This window comes from Falco punctatus (assembly GCF_963210335.1).
Source record: "Falco punctatus genome assembly, chromosome: 5".
Taxonomy (NCBI): Eukaryota; Metazoa; Chordata; class Aves; order Falconiformes; family Falconidae; genus Falco; species Falco punctatus.
The window spans coordinates 28730443-28743733 of NC_137584.1; the positions used below are offsets into that span (position 1 = coordinate 28730443).

General features: G+C 48.6%; 1 protein-coding gene across 4 annotated transcripts in view; it reads left to right on the forward strand.

Moving 5' to 3' along the window:
- The window catches only part of GRHL1 (grainyhead like transcription factor 1), a 164415-nt gene continuing 151124 nt past the window's right edge, over positions 1 to 13291 (forward strand). For all 4 annotated transcript variants that reach the window (XM_080387853.1, XM_080387852.1, XM_080387851.1 and 1 more), the window contains exon 1: positions 1 to 13291. This exon is cut by the window's right edge and continues 48882 nt beyond it. The gene's annotated coding sequence lies outside the window, so the exon portion shown is untranslated.

Here is a 13291-nt window from a genome sequence, read left to right on the forward strand (position 1 = left end):
GAGGCTGCACCTCCTTTTTCAAGAGCATCTCACAGTCTGGGGTGGTTGCTCAAACCATGGGTGCGACCGTTAAATTTCTGGCTTATTGAGTTGGAAGTCTCTCATAGTGTTTCCATCCAGCCCTTGCTGCAGGACTTGCCCCCAGTTCTGTCCAGTCTGGACATGGACCTGTCCGTGCCTGCTCCAGGGTACTGCACATCCTCCTCCAACACTGTGGGCACAGTCAAGAGCATCAGTGCCTACACAGGTAAAAAATTAATCCACAGACAAAGCTTGACATTACATCTCATTGAGGAGGTGGTTTTGACTTACTCATAATTTAATCATAACTTTAGGATGGGAACAGATCTAATAAAAGAGAGCTTATTGCCCCTTTTTGCTGCTTCTTTACACACCTTGGGCGACCATCTTTCCTGACAGTTGATTTTTATATTTATCCACATGTACACACCCAAGAGACTCATCTCACTGTAGCATCCCAGCTTTTGGTATGGCAGGTACCACCTTGAAAGCCAGGGACATGGGTAGGCTGTGCTATGTGGGTGTGCAGGATGCTGCCCTGGATCCCAGCCCCCCCAGCTCATTGACAGGGCGTTTCCCCCATGTACCTGCCCTCTGCACCAGCATGGAAGGTGAAACCTTCCTCGTGTCTTCGCCCTAGTGTGCTGAGCAGGCCATGTCCTGCAGCGCTGGGAGCAGACGAGCACCTTGTGATGTTCTAGTCCTATAAAATGAAATAAGTGTCTGAGGTGGAAAGGAGGTGCTGAGCCTTTCCAAGGAAAAATCAGCACAAGACAGTTCAGACCTGGATAAAAACTCCAAGTCTTCCTTAGCTAAAGCCAGATTTGAGCTTTCTTAGGTATGAAGTGTAAAAAAGGCAAACACACTGCTGCAAAGAAGCTAGAAAATTAAAAAGGCATAACATTTTAGCCGTACAACTATTTCTACTTCATTAAAATATTTGTACTTCTATGAAAATCTGTAGAAAACTTTGCTAAACTCAAGTCTAAGAACCTATTCTTCAAAATGTTATTGGTTAGTAAACCCATTTAATATGTGAAAATAAAAAGTTTTTCTCTGGAGGGATGGCAATTTTATATGTGCATGCCATATTTTCAGGGCTTTTTTCCCCTCACAAAAGATGTGTGAGTGCATGTGTGCACAGTTATAACTCTGCACGTGTTAACGGCCATCACCAGGAGGAGAAGGGTCTATAAAACTGCAGGTCTCATTAAGGTAGCTCTGGGTCCAAGCCAGCAGAAAGAACAGCCAAATGCCTTTAGGTATTAAACCCAGCTGCAGGCAAGGACCTAATGAAGGCATTAGGCTACCTGGCCAGAACAGAGATAAATCAGGCAGATTAATAAGTGCTTTTCTGATTACAAAAGCAGAGCAGGGGCTGGAGAGGTCCTGGTTGCAGGCACAGGGCTGAGCAGCCCTGGGGGGGGGAACAGAGCGATGGGGCTCCTTGCACTGCTCCCTCATGCTCAGAGGGTAAAAAGAAAAATACTTGCTTTCTGGTTTGAAGAATATATCCAATTTACAGGGGCTGCTCACCTGCCTGGAAAGTCTCCTTCCAGCCCTGAGTGTTGGCTGAGGAGGAACCACGGTGCCCGCACGGGGCGGCACAGGCTGCACGCATGGTGATTAGGATCAACTGTGAAGGCAGGTGAGGAATAAATAACCCTGACCACAGTGCTGGTCTGCAGCCAGTATTCACCGGAGCCTGCCAACCCCCAAACCAGTTCAAAGAGCCAGTGATTGCATAGTCAACTCTGTCCACCTGCTGGCTGCTTCCTCCTCTTCCTCCTCCTCTCTGCTGTTCAGAGTTCAGGAGCTGCTGCCCCCCAACTCCATCTCTCTCAGTGAGGGAAATGTGGCCAACATCAGCCAAAAAAAACCCAGACAAAACCCCAAAGTATTCCAGTGTTTGGCTGGAAAAGGAGCACTTATCCGCTGGCAGTAGGACAATCCATGGATCTCCAGTGCACAAGAGAGCCCTTAAGGGCTTTGCACAAGCCTGGGAGGGAGGACTTGGAAACCACATAGCAGCAGATTCAGTTTGTTTTGCAGTGCTCAACCCGAGTGCCTTTTACCATTTCTCTCCAAATCCTGCAAAACTGTCCTCCAGGTAACTAGGTAACTAATGCACCAGAGTTTGTAAACTGCTGCATTTAAAACATTCAAAAATTAGCTTTTCTGCAGTCCAGATGGTGCATCGTGAATGCTTAATGGCATGGTATAAAGATTTTATTGGCATTCAGGAGGGATGATCCAAACAGCTTACTTGTGCCTCTTCCCTCCAAGCGTAATGTATCTGTCGAAGCTCATGCCAGGAAAACTTTGCATCCCACCACTTTGTATTTCATGCATGCGTGTGTATACATACAATTACTAAATGACAGTAGATAATATTGAAAGAAAACCTCAGCAAGCCACACTTTACATTGATACTATCTTGAATATTCAGTTAACTCTCTGTTTCCCTCCATTGTGCTGACTTCTGCTCATTGATCTCATCTCCTTGCAGGACCATCCAGGTCCTCCACTGAGGTAAAGCAGTGGTGTGGTGGTCGTGTTGCGACTCTGATCCTTGTTGGGCTTCCCATTTTGCAAACCACCCCCAGGCTGAAGCACTGAGACCACACAGCCCTAGGGCGAGCTGCCAGGATTGGAGCAGAAACCCTGGCTTGAACCAGGGCTCAAGGTTCACCAGATCCTACCACCTCCTCAAAAAGCTTCCATCCATCCACCAGAATAGTCAAAGCTCCTTCCAACAAAACAGCTGCTTCCCAGGACTATTGAAGTGCTCTCATAGCATCAATACTCACATCTCTTTTTTTTAACATTAATATACATCTTTTCTCATTTTATTTTGCACATAAAATCACAGATGACCACCACAGGGCACAGCAGTACTGGGAAGTCAGTAGCATTGGCCAGCATGTGCTCAGAGCAGGGCGACAGCAGGTTTAGCTCTGTGCTGGCCAGCAGCCAGCGTAACAGAAACCTGGACTTTTCCAGTTCTTCAAACACCTCTGTGAGAGACACGTTGATGAATAGTGAGGCATGCCTGTTTGGGGAATGGTTTGTAATACCCCTGCAACAAGTATCTCTGGAATGGAGTCTGCATGAGGACCCCAAAGCGTAAAATAGCCAACCCTCCCTTCACTGTACCCATCAGCATCAAGGTTGGAGCAACACAGGTGGAGCATCTTCTTGATGCTCTGCATCGTCTTGAAGGAGAGAGAAGAGAGCAGCCAGCAGCCCAGTGCAGAACAGCAAGGCAGAACGTGGCTTCTTAAAAGTGCAGGTTGTACCTGGGAGCTGCAAGCAAGCAAGTGCAAGTGGGGAACGTTGGCCGTTGGCCTTTTCCATCAGGCAAGGAGCCTGATTTTTTTGTCTCTGGTGGAAGGAGAAGCTCGGAGCTGAGCTGCGTGGCACTCACAAGTGCTCTGGGACCAGTCTGATCTCCCTTCTGCCCACTGCAGCAGCAGCACTGGGGATGTGAAGCAAAGGCACGTGCGTGGTCCTGCCTACAGCAGATGCAATTCACCACGGCCGGTGCCACGGTGATGGATCACACAGAGCCTAATGGCTGGGAATTCATGTCACTGGCAGCAGAAGGAGCACTGCTAGTTATGTGATGCCCACAAATTCTGATCTATTGTTTTATCTTTATAGTGTTTTTTTTTTTTCAATATGCCACATAATACTGACATTTATAGGTAGACGAAATAAAAGTCTGTTTGACCAAAGAGCTTGTCAAGGTCATATATAAAACACATACTCAGCCAGATTTAATGGGGAGAGAAGAGCCCTGCACCACTCAGCCTCCCTGGCCCTTAGGGTTTCCATACGACGAGGAGAAGGTGCCTCAAAAAGTTTCCAGTTCTGCCCAGCCACAAATGTGGATTTTTTCATGGTGATCCTCTGAGGCTAGACACGGGCAGCCCAGGCCGTGGCACGGGACCCCTCACGCTACAGGGGCTGTTTGTCCCTTCCCTGTGCACAAGGACACAGGGGGAGGCTCGGGCAGCCATATCAGAAAGTACAGCTTCAGCTTCATTTTCGGTTCTGTTACACGGTATCCATGGAAACGAGGATGACTTTCCCATCCTTTTCTGGGGAAGGCATGGCATTCACTGCAATACAATCTCTCCTACTAAAATTTTGCAAAATAGCTCCACAGGGCTCCTGTTTTTTTGTCAAAAAAAGCCTGTGGTACAGTCAGTCAGAGGGAGCAAGCCCCTTTTAACCCTCCCATGTAACATGGCATTTCTCAGCAGGACTGAGAATCTTGCTTTCCAGCTGGATTTCATGGGAGAGGAAGGCAGTCAGCACCCTGCACGGACACCAAACCCCTACCCAAAGCACCTGAGGACAGAGGCTGGTGGTGGTGGTGAAGCAGGCAGGGCTACATTGAGGCTGTGGGGCAAGAAGATGCTGGTGGAAGGCAACTGGATTAAATACTCCTCTGGCTTCATGAGCAGGGTTGGTTTGGGGCCATTGGTGTTACAGACATCACGTCTGGTAGGTGTCATAAACACATGATGCCAGGGGTCTGACAGGGAAATCTTGTTCTGCTTAGAGATGGAAAATTTCTGGAAGTTTTGAAGGCTTAATGTTTTTTTTAAAAAAACCACTAAATTCGGGGAAATGCATTTAATTTCAGTAGTTATACCACTTACCAGCATGATTCTTTTTTAATTCTATAAGGGTGAAAAATGTTTTGTGCAGTTAGCACAGCAAAGGAGCTTATGGATACATTTGCAAAGCAGACTACCAATTTTTTACTTTCAAATAATGAGGGAGGTCATCATTACACGTGTTGCCCACTAATATGTTTGTAACTTGAGGAAAAATAAAACCCTGAAAATTAAAAGCAGCAATCTAGTTGTCTTTTAAACAACAAAGAAGGCTGTACCCTATGGCTCAGCAATGAGACATCAACAGTGACTTAACAGAATAGAGCAAAGACTTGAAAAAATGAACATTTGTTCTCTGTCTCCATAGTGTCTGCAAGGTAGCTCACACAACTGCAATTGAGACCAGCATTATTTTAGGCCCACAGTGCTACGGCCTAGAGCATTTTAACTGCTTAATATAATTACTTTTTGAAATAAAAGACTTTAATTTGAAATACTTTAGTTATAGAAAGCATTCTGAAGAGCTGAGAATAGCAGAAGTAATGTCATGTTAAACATCTGTCTAACCTTGCTTCACTGTTCACTCTGAGCAAAATTAATTTATGAGAATGAAATAAAGTATCAGCCTTTTGGATGGCCTTGGCTGGTCACATCAGGCTGCCTCAACCATTCCCTGACCCCTCCTTTTCCCACACAGGGATCCAGCTGTCTTATGGTACAGCATCCTTTGGGCTGCAGTCCCCACATGTGCCACCTTCCCCAGTGAGAATATGGTTGGAGTGATAACAGACCTAGTGGGAATTTGCCTGTTCCTCTCTCCCCCGATTTATACATCTTACCCAGACTCCCCATCTTGAGGCCAGAGGTACCTTTTCCTCCCCTCCACCCACAGAAAGTCTCTGGTTGTTTGAAAACCAAGTGCAGGACCGGTAGTAGACTGAAAATCCAGAAAGGGGAAGGGGAAAGGAAGTTCGGGGGCTGTGGCTCTGACACAGCATGGGCTGGGAAGGTGATGGCTCAGGGCACCACGAAGCTTGATGCAGTTTATGATGATTTTTGCATCTCAGGGGCTTTGCTGGTATAGTAAGAGTTAAAGTACAGGTGAAAAGAGTTGCTTCCAGGACAATCCAATTTGCTAATAAAAATGCCCATTTTCATACAATGCTGGGTGCCTTAAATCTCCTGGGAAGAGATCAGATCGATAGGATGGCAGGCTTTATCCCTGTCTCACATGGCTTGTTTGCAGAGCGCTACTCCAAGGGAGGGAGGCTCTTTGCTGGTTGTGGAGGTGGGAAAGGCTGGCAGTCACCGTTTGCTTTTCAGGCAGTGTTGCAGCACTCTCCAAACCATCAAGCTACAACAAGGTCTTTTACCACCTCATACCAGCACACTCTTCATACAGTCCCTCCGCTGCCTTCTCCTCATCCAGGGCATGTGCACTCTCTCTCTCTCTCCTCCTGCTTCTTCCTCGGCTGCCCTCCCTTCATTGGCTCTCAACCCCTTACCAGAACCAGCCACAGCTGCACCTTGTCTACATCAGCCAACCCACCACCCCTGAAGCCAGCCCACGGTTGTATATTATCAATGTTAATTAACCCAGCTTCATTCCTCTACAAGACAGCAGGGTGTTGCCATCTTCACATTGCAAAAGATTAAAAGAAAGCAAGAGTCCACTTGCAACAAAGCTTGGTTGTGGCCGGGCTGTGGTGGAGGATGGATGTGGAAGGGCAGGGATGTGCAGAAGGAGGGTTTGACAGCATTTGATAGGGAGGGGATGGAGAGTCCACATGACACCACTATTTCTCCCAGATCCCATCACTGAAACAGGAGAGAGAGTTTTTCCTAAGGCCCCCAGGGCATTGCAATCCCAGCACATCAGCTCTGCATTACCTGCTGCAGTGCAACGTGCAGCTAAAGCACTGTCAGGGACCCTACGCAACCCTCAGAGGCTCCCACCCAGATACTGGGGGGCCCTGTCTGGGCAGCCCTCACCCTTGTGAGGAGCCCCATGGCATGGGCAGGATTTCTGTGCAGAAAAGCCCTGCTGCAGACAGGAGAGTTCTGCACCCTGGTACATCCCCAGCAAGCAAAACATTAGTGGGGTTTGCTTCCCTCATTGCCATGCAGTTACCATAGCTCGTTAAGGCAGGTTCTTTAACCATACATTTCTTTCACACAAGGCTTTCATAAATAGCTCCGAGTGGCCTTTTGGGCAGGCTGTTCTACACTCACGGGGAAGTGGCTCAGTCCACTTTGTAGGTGTCCTCCTTCAGCCCAGCATCCCTGGGAGGAAGCCAAAGCCCCTGTGGGGGTGCATGCCAGCTGGCTTGGCTCCAGACCTTTTGGGGCACCCATGGCTTATCCTGGCAGCCTGCTGGGTGCTGGGTGGCACTAGCTGTGTCGAGTTGTGCTCAGCCTCTGAGGGCCTCCAAAACTCATATTGCCTAACAGCATCTCCAGCCAAATTAAAGGGCAACTCGACCAGCCTCTAGCCACCAACTACTAATCAGCAAGGCCTATCGGGATGAAAGACTAAGAAGTTGTAGCCTAAAGCTGCTTAAGAGACATTAGGGTGTCTCTGGTTATTTACTGCAATAATAATAGAAGAGCAAGAGCAGGTCTTGCAGCAGCAGTGCGAGGTTTGCCAGTGCTTGTCTGTCAAAGACCGACTGGCTGGTAGCAACACAATGTACTGAGTAAAATGCCAATCCATAGTGCTCCCCTGAGCCCTGGGAAACAAAATAAAACCCCTGCAAGTGCAGAATAACGCCCACACCATGATGAACAGCTTTGAATGAGGAGTGAGCTCCAAGCGAGCTCTCCTGTGAGCGCAGCTGGATGTATGGCCACAGCATCAGGGGCTGCTGGAGCTGGCAAACACGGCTGCTGCCTGGGGTTTTATAAACAGCAGTGAGTCTTCCTCACAGGAGTAGCAGGGCACAGGCAAGAGGGGAGGGTACTGTCGGCGCCCCCAGGCAGAGGACTGCTGTTCACCATCCGTATCACCATGCATCTTTGCAGCCCTTGGTCCCCGAGAGGCATTGGGGATCGTGTTCTTCCTGTGATTAAGAGTTCAAGGACAACTTCCAGGTGGGCTCCTGCCAGTGCTTCCCAGCAAACTACGTCCTATAGTTTGAGTAGCACAGGAGTTTTGATTGATAGAAAACACAACAGAACAGTTGTCCAGGCAGTTCAAGCTGCTGTGCTGAAAAATTCACTGTCAGCAGAAGCTGCACCAAGTCTGCATCCCTGCAGGCAGGCTCCGGATCATGCAGAGGAAGAGAGGAGTGGATTGCGCTCTGGGGGCTTCCTCCCCACAGCAGGAACTGTGTGTCATCTTCAGGAATGAGCAGAAGAAGAAACAGGCAAGAGCTGCTAACTGGTGCTGCAACAAAGCTGTGAAATAAAACGGCTGCAAACCGGAAAAGGAGTTTGTTTGAGAAAGAGTTTATTGCAAGTGGCTACAAAACTCTTGTATACAACAGAGGGTTCAAATGAGAAACTGTCTCCAGCCAGCTGTAACCTGCATTAAGGTTTCTTACTCCAGGTATGTATCAAGTCACTGTTGAGCACATCTGGAGTAGAAAACAAGTGGTAATAAATAATTGTGCTGACCCTTTAAACGATGCCTTAGCAAGATAATTCCTCAGTGGATCCCCTCCTCCAGCAGACGGTCAGCAATGCCTAGATGCCAGGTCTGCAAATTCCCTATTAACCCCAGGAGCTACAGACTGTGCGTAAGTATTATTTGCTGTTCTTAGTTAATGAGGTTATAATTAGAAACTGAAAATCCTACCATTGGTTAAACAAGCCAGTGCTGGATGGTTTGCAGCTCCCAGTGGGTGATGGGGCCACTTTATTCAGGGGGTTATACATCAAGTCGTTTAGCTATGAGCAATACACCAGGCTTGTGTCCATCAGAGAGAAGGCCAGAACAACTGCTCAAGGGCAAGGCATCATTTTTTGTTGTTTCTCCTTTCACATTTTGGTTTATGTTTCTTTTGCTATGGAGTTGGTGTGCAGGTGCATGCACTGCCATTGGCAGGCATCCCAGTGCCCATGCACCGGGCTGCCTGAATCCCCTACCCACCCTCTGTGCACTGCCCTTGGTCTCTCTTTGTCATTTTGCTACCGTGAGATTTTTTTTTACCTTTCCCTCCTTTCATTCGAAGAGCTTTCTCCCCTTGAACTTTGAAGGCAACTAGACTTTTTTTGTAAAACTTGAAAAATCGATAGAGACGCCTTGCCATCGAACAGAGCTGGGCGTCACAGGAATTCCATCACGGAGATCCTGGGCTCAGCCTTCCCCTGGGACCCGGGAGGGCTGCCTGGGGGCTGCTGACTGACCTACACTGCTCAGCGCTGTCTTTATCTCTTGCTCTGCACCACATACCTAGCTGGGCATGGGAGAGAGGTGTGCAGGAGAGGGCAGGGCCCTACCGCTCCCAAAACGTCTCCAACCCAGCTGTGCCAGCTCATGCCGCTTGTGAGTCACCTGGGAACTGCTGATGTGAAGTGAATGGTGCAAGGCGCTCCTTTCCCAAGAGCTCTGATTGTGGGGTCACTGCTGACTCACAGGCAAGGTTTAAGGGCTGGAAGTCACGCCTGCCATGCAGGATCACCTACTGATGGCAGCGGGCAGGCTGCCACCTCCTGCCCTTGAGATCAAGAGGGTGGTGACACACAAAGAGGGGAATCTTGGAGATAGCACCTGCAGTGATGTCAAAGGTCTACGTCAGTGATGTCTGAGGGAGAGTTATCTGGGCAAACAAAAACCACCCGCCCTGCCAGATAATGCAGGGCTGAGTTTAGATTGCAGAGGTGCTGCTCTGCTTTATTGAATTGGCCAAACAATTTTTCATTTCCAGACCACATGCATCCCATAAGAATTTAAATATTGCCAAAGAGCTAATGCTGTATCTGAGGTTTAAATATAGCCTCCCGGTAGCTGATAAGGAACTAGAGGAAATAAATAAATTTGAAAGGCATGTGCAAGTGAAGACATTTTTAGAAGGCTTAAAACGAGAGCAGACCAAAAATAGCCTGCGAGCAAAATGAGGAACTCCAGGGCTGAACCTGGAGTATCTGATCCTGGACTGAGGAGGCTGTGGAGGAAAACAAGGCGTTTTGCTCTGTACAAAGTAAACTCCATTACAGCCTAGACCAGAGCAAATCCTGATTTGCAGCCCTGAGCCTTGTGCCTGTGCTGTGAGCAACCCTTTGGTTCACCGAGCATCAACCGAGGATGCCAAGCAGGACCTTGTACCCAGCACTGCCAACACTGCATTCAGTGGGATGTTCTCCATACCTGGAGTTATTTCCTAAATCTCCAGCAGCGGGGTGGTGTGAGGGGACTTGTACCTCACTGCTCCCAGAGCTGCCACCTCTCAACTCCCCACTCCCCTGAGTTCCTCCACTTCCCCGGCCGGTGGTGCAGCTCCTAGGCATTCAGCTCTGGTCACATCAGGTCATGTCTCCCCTGCACATTTCTGGCTGGCCGGGACTTTGGACCAAAAATTTTCCAGCTGCATTGCTCTCCAGCAGCACCAAGTAGCTGCCTCATGCTGAATGTGCGAGCTCTCATCTGCACTCCTAACAGTTGTCCAGCAATTTAGTTGGTCGCTTGAGGACAAGGAATAGTTATAATGGTGTTGCCCTTGTTTCTTAAAATGCACTTATCATTCTGCAGCTTTTTTCTGCCATACAGCTGTCATTAACAGGAGCTTGCTGTGGGCTTCCCAGCACGCCTTTCTCAGCCAGCCTCTTTCCCTGGTAGCACTTTAGTTGCTGTTGAAGATGAAGGACATGCAGACATGCATGGGGAGCAGGTGGGAAGCAGCCAGAGGGTCAGCAGCACTCATTTTCCACATCCCCCAAAGCAGTGCTTCCCTCTGTGTTTACAGGGAGAAGACGAGAAAGGATTTGGGCATTCAATATATTTGCAAGGTACCATTTCGGTTCAAGGCTGAAGCAGTTTACCAAAATCTCAGCATCTAGAGTGCTGTTATGGTTGACTTTTGCTGCAGCTGCTGGAAAGCTCAGGGGGTTGCACAGCATCCCCACCAGCTCCCACTGGAAATTGGAAAAAACATGTCTTGGTAGTAGGTAAGAACGAGTGCGGCAGGGCTGGTGTAGGCTTGAGGGAGGTATCACATGGTTCTTCCCTGTCATGGATATTCTGGTGTTGGATTTGAGGGTCCAGCCTGGCTCTGTCTGCTTTTGGTTGGCAAGGAGAGCATTTAAGCAAATCAAGAACTGTGTTTCATATTGCATGATGCTGAGAAGAAAATCTGTCTCAAAATGACTTCCTCATCTCCAGTCTTTCTAATGGGCTCTGCAGAGGCAAGAAACCCAGAAGGTTTTCCTAAACCTGCCAGGGGCTCTTAATCAGACTGCTTTGTTTTCCTTTCGGCAAGGAGGAGGCACCAACCATGATGCAGCTTTGCAGAGATGCATGAGCTAGAGAAATGAAAAGCGCTATTTTGCCTCTCTTTTTGTTGTATTCACTTGCCAGACTCCTCTGATTATTTTGCTATGTTTGTTTTGTTTTCAAACAAAGAAACTCCACTTTAACCTAAATATAGTGCCCCGTGTTTGTGAGTGACCTGCAATTAGGGAACAGTGCATCTGTGTGCGTCATGGCAGTGGAGAAAAGGGACCATGTCAGCATGTTGGGTGATGGTTTTTTCTCCCAAATAAGCAACATGTAGGAAAACACAGTTAAGCCTGTGCATTCCTTGCCTGCTCCTTTCCTGATGCAAACATGGATATTGATGATAGGGCTATTGATAGAAGTTTTCTCTGTGCTGCTTCACAGATTTCAGTGACGTGCTCCCCAGCTTGCTCCTTCTGCCTGGCCCCCACGATGGCCCATGTGCATCCCGTACCCCACACCCCTTTCCCAGCTGCTTAGGTGTTTGCAGACTTCACCTGCTGCTACAGCAATATTTAAATCAGAAAATGAAAACGCTGCATATCAACAGCATACTTTTAAAGCTTTAATCTAACAGGCAAACCTCATGATCCTTGCTTAACTGCATGTTTTTTTTAATCCATCTGCACCAGTGCCTGAGTTTTCTCCCTTGCTGTATCTGCTGCAGGATGGATGCACCTTTGTCTCTCCCTCTTCCCTTCCCTCTGCCCTTTCCTGAGGATGTGCCTGGCAGCGTATTCGAGTTTATTATGAAAGAGAGCGGTTACCATTCAGCACACTAGCTTGGAAAGGGCTGGAATTTGCATTTTAGCGCGGAGGAAGGAGATTTGCTGCCATCTGCACCTGGTGAGAGAAAGAGCTCCGCAGCTGAAGGCAGCTGCCAAACTCCTGCCAAACACCCCACCTGTGAAATAAAGCAGACTGCTCAGTTCTGCACAGGGTACAAGTGTTAAGTCTACAAATACATTATCAAGCAAAGTGATTTTAGTAACAGAATATTCTTGGATTGCATACAGCTGGATCTAAGCATGACAGAAAATGGCCATACACATGCAGGAAAGAGGGGGGGGGGGTCCATTTCTATAGTTTAAGAAGCGAGATCCACTAGGTTATCCCGGTACTCATGTAAGTGAGTACTAAACACAATTCAAATCTCCTACACATGCCCTTCAGAACAGAATGAAACTCCTGAAAATTTTACACCAGATACAATCAGCCTGTTGTCAGCCCCATTACAAGGGGCTGCTAAAAAAAGGGAAGAGAAGGAAAACAAAATTGTAATGCTATTTCCTTACGGCATGGGCAAACATTCTGTATTAGGTGCAGAACTTCCCAGGAGCAAAGTCCAGGACTGGGAGGGATACAGTAGATAGATGACGTCACTGTGGGTTAACGACGCCATCATACTGACTCACATAATCTATCTAGGTAGTTAAATATACATAGAATTGGCTTTTCCAGTGATGAATAGTTTTGAGCTCCAGCCAACGGCTGCTAAAGGTGAGGGCTGTGCAGGGGCTGCAGGTGGGCATTGGGGCCAGCTGCCAGAGTTGCCCACAGGGCTCTGCCATAAGCAAACACCAGCTGCCCGGGAAGCCCCTTGAGTGGTCCCTCGTGGGGTACTGCTGCCTTCCCCGGTGAAGGGGAGGTGGCTCCCAGGCTGAACTCAGGGGTGCAGGTGGTGCTGCAACCCACCCCAGCTCTGCGAAAGCTTCCGTCCTCGCCACCACCCTGCATCAAAGGGGTCTCTGGCCTGGGGGCAGAGTTCACATCTCGAGGAGAAGGTGGTCCCTTCCAGGCTGCTCCGAGGGACTGTGGTTCCTGGCCACCAGCATGCAGTATGTGGACACCTGCCCGGCGTATTGGGGCTGGGGCCCTGGCCCTAGTTAATGACCAGCACAGACACGGTGTTTCTAGGGGTTCAGGGCCAAGGTTGGGACTGCTGCTTTAGGATGCCCATCTGCGTAGTCCACCACAGGAGCTGTGGGGCAAAACAGCCTCATGTCACTTGCCTGCGGGGACAGCCCTGCTTTCACTGGAGAGTGCCGGAGCTTGGTGCCTGGGTTTCTTGCCCTGTGGGTTACTGACTCGATTGCAGAAAAACTAAGAACGTTTAATTCCCTTCCCTCCTTGTTTGTTTTTCATGAGTCACTCCATAAATAACTATCCAAGTGAAATGCTCAGCTGGGAAGGTCTCGGTGTGGGACCT